The following is a 3,675-nucleotide window of genomic DNA, read 5'->3' as shown; positions in this document are numbered from 1 at the left end:
GTCTTTGGCGGGGAAGCGTTGTCTTCTAAAAGACGAGATAACTCGTCAATGGCGGGGAAAGAGTTAATGCGCTGCGCTGTCGCCCTTTCTACGTAAAAATCAGTCAAATCATGTAACGTGAATGTCATACAGTGTCTTACTCGAGACAAAAAAAAAATCAAGTTGAAAGCGTACCGAGCCGCGGAAGAGACACCGTTTCTCAAGCGGACAAAGGCGTTTCATTCATTCATAACTCGTCATTCATAACCAACCACAAAATCTGTTATTTTATGCAACAGATTATTTTGAGAGGTTCTGGTTGCTTAAATGCATTTTACATATAATTTATTAACTATAACACTCTAATATGCAAATATAAATTTTTTCTTTGTCAGTGAGGGAGTTTGAATGAAGGTTGAAGGTTTTGTCATTTGTCGACTCGTTCCTCATTTTGAACAAACAACAAACAAACAAACAAAAAAACCTCATCGATTATTTGTACGCAACCTGGAATATTCCTTTAACATTGTCATGAACTTTCTTGAACTCTTGTCACCTCAGTTTCATTCTTTTCCGCCCTCAGAATACACACTTCCACCCTCCATTATAACTGTTTTATATTTGTTGAATTATACGTTTAATTAAAAGCACATGCTGCTTTAACTGTTTCGCCCAGGGAGAGATGCTAAAGCTCACTCTGCAGTGCATTACGTTCAAGTGCTGCTGCAGCTTTTTAAAAGACTGCTGAACCAAAACGGCTCGTGTGTTCCTGGCTCAAAATGCACCTCTTTGTTACTCTATACTGCTCGGCCAATTACCTGCCTCATTATGTCCACATGTGGGCCAAATCTGGTACCAAGTAGTAGTGCAAACCTCCTGAAATACTGCATCATGAGACTGTATTTCAGCGTCTGAAATTCTGTGAAATTGTTGTGTGGATACATAATTTGCAAGAGTTTTTCAACAAATGTCACTTAAGGGTCTCTGTCCCATTGATCGTTTGTTATGTAATTTAATTTCATATACTTAACATAAATTAGTAATATAGCTTTAAAAAAAACACATTTATTAAATTATTAATATTTTATATTTAGTAATAAATAAATAGTATAAAAGTATACACTTACATTAATTTATTATAAAAAAATTTAATACAATTATATATGTATATAAATATTTTAAAAATATTTATTTACAATATATACACTACCAGTTGTTATAGATTGGTATCGGTAAGATTTTATAATGTTTTTGAAAGAAGTCTCTTATGACCAAGGCTGCATTTATTTAATCAAAAATACAGTCAAATAGTGATGTTGTGAAATTATATTACAATTTAATATAATTGTTTGATTTAAACATATTTTAAAATGTTTTCAGCAGCCTTGCTTTCAGTGTCACGTGATCCTTCGTTCTAATATGCTTATTTAGTTTTTAAGAAATATTCCTTGTTATTTTTTAAAAAGTCTTTGATGAATAGAACGTTCAAAATAACGGCATTTATTTGAAATAGAAATCTTTTATAATGTCATACAAATATTTACTGTCACTTTAGATCAATTTAATGATTCGTTGCTGAATAAAAGTATTAATAAGATATAAATAAAATATATTTCATATGCAGTCAATAACTTTGATGATTGCAAATCTTCATGAAATGCTCTCGTGTTCTCTGCCCTCATTGCTTTGGCCCCGTTGAAGTGCTGTGAAATATGTGGTGCCAACATTTGGTTCTCATAAGCAGCAACTTGCCGCATTTCACCAGGAGTTTCAAACTGAGAAACAAACATCACGATCAGTTCACAGCACAGAAAAAGGCATTAAGAGAGATATAATCATTTGTATACACATTTTAACCTAATCGCTTTAGCTTAAAACATTAGATTATTGGTATAAAAGTGAAGTGTTGTTCAGTTTTATTGCTAATGGTTTTATGGGTACAAAGTTGGACTGCACTGTAAAAAATGACCGTGAATTTAACGGTAAAACACTGTAAAAATGCTACAGTAAAAACCTGTTAAATGGTTAACGGTAAATTCCCCTACTATATACGGTGAAAAACTGTATTGGACATTACATGTATTGGACATTAATTTTACGGTAGTATACCGTTTTTGGAAGTGAAAAATACTGTATAATTTACAGTGAATAACCGTAAATTGACATTCCCAGAATTCCCTGCGTTACATTTCAAATTTGATTTTTTTTTGTTGAAATAACTATGTTTCTTCTTAGTTTTTTCTTATCAGTTTTGTATATTAAGGGTTGTGTGTTACACCTAATGTTGTTAAATGAATGTTTATTGAATTATTTCAGTTTCATGTGTGTTACCATGATGGTGTTTAGTGTTTGTGTGAATGACACTGTGCACCTTCTATATATGTTATTATTTAAAAGCTTTGAGCTTTGAAAATGATGGGCTTTGGTTCATCATGTGACTTTCTCATCACCAACTGCATTTGGTGGTTATCAGTGTATTACAAAGGTACAAAACAGATTTCAGTACTTCAATAGGTTGGTATATTAACATTATTTCAGTTAATGAAATTACGGTATTTAACTGTAAATTTAAGTTAAAACCTAAAATGTTGCTACCGTGTTTTTTACTGTAAAATTCCGGCAACCACACTTTTTTTTTTTTAAAGTGTGGGTTCAAATCAACATGTTTTGCAAGTTGTGGGAAGCTGGAGATATTTGCTTGGGCTTTTTGTTAAACTACAGTTATAATGTCAGACTGGTTCTTGCAGTGAAGTGAAGAGAAGAGAAAAAAGAAGAGAAACGTTTCAACCCAGTGTAAAAACTGAAGAATGATAGTCTTGGTGTTTCTTTTTTCTCTCTATTCTTCAAACACAAAACATTTAGTCTTTTTTTGCGGTGTCTCTACAGTGCGCTTGTGTTCGGGTTAAAGCAAAAACAACAATGGGTTTATTTATCGCTCTGTTTGGTGGCAGACTGGTTTAAATAACACTTGGCTTCTCTGTTTTCCTCTCATCTTTCTCTCTCTCTCGCTCTTTCTTTCTTCATCTCTTCCTCGTGCTCTTTTTTCTTCGCCTGCTCTCACTAATGGCAAACAGTTAAATGGCTGTTCTGAAATGTTTGTTTTCTTGGCTCTGCAAAAAAATAGTTTGCAGATGACAAACATGTCAAAGTTCCGCCAAGTATGATCTTGACTTTGGCCTCTTGGTTTTGTTTAGAGCATTGCTGTCTAACAGGCTTGAGTTTGCCTGTTTGCTTTTGGTTTACTGTGTAGACTCTGAATGTAGTTTGTGTGCATTGTGTTTGTGTGATTTTTGCAACCTATGTACAGGCCTAAATGAAATGCTTTTTTGCATAATTTCTGGTCTTATTTTGTAGAAAAAAATATGCTAAATGAATTTTAACGTGGTAAAATCATTGTCTTGTTCAGATCTTTTTTGTTTTTAAGAAATACACAAAAAAATTAAAATAATAAAATTATTGAAAAGTGTAGTAGTTTCGCATGATGATGATGATGATTATTATTATTATTAAGAAACATGTAATTATTATGATTAAATATATAATTAAAATAATTTATAATAATATATTTTTTAAATTAGAAAACGTAGAAAAGAACATAGGACATCACATACAGGACGTCTCTTAAAATATCAGATAATTTAATACAATTATATATATATATATATATATATATATATATGTGTATATAATATTAAT

The 3,675-nt window shown here is 31.7% G+C and overlaps 1 protein-coding gene across 4 annotated transcripts in view; it reads left to right on the top strand.

Moving 5' to 3' along the window:
* ebf1b (EBF transcription factor 1b) overlaps window positions 1–3,675 on the top strand; it is a 139,457-nt gene that overhangs the window by 43,980 nt on the left and 91,802 nt on the right. The gene's annotated exons all lie outside the window — the stretch shown is intronic.

The sequence above is a fragment of the Sinocyclocheilus rhinocerous genome, unplaced genomic scaffold, assembly GCF_001515625.1.
Source record: "Sinocyclocheilus rhinocerous isolate Xijiao unplaced genomic scaffold, SAMN03320098_v1.1 scaffold387, whole genome shotgun sequence".
NCBI lineage: Eukaryota > Metazoa > Chordata > Actinopteri > Cypriniformes > Cyprinidae > Sinocyclocheilus > Sinocyclocheilus rhinocerous.
The sequence above is the reverse complement of the archived record's forward strand: the minus strand, read 5'-3'. Positions and strand labels throughout refer to the sequence as shown.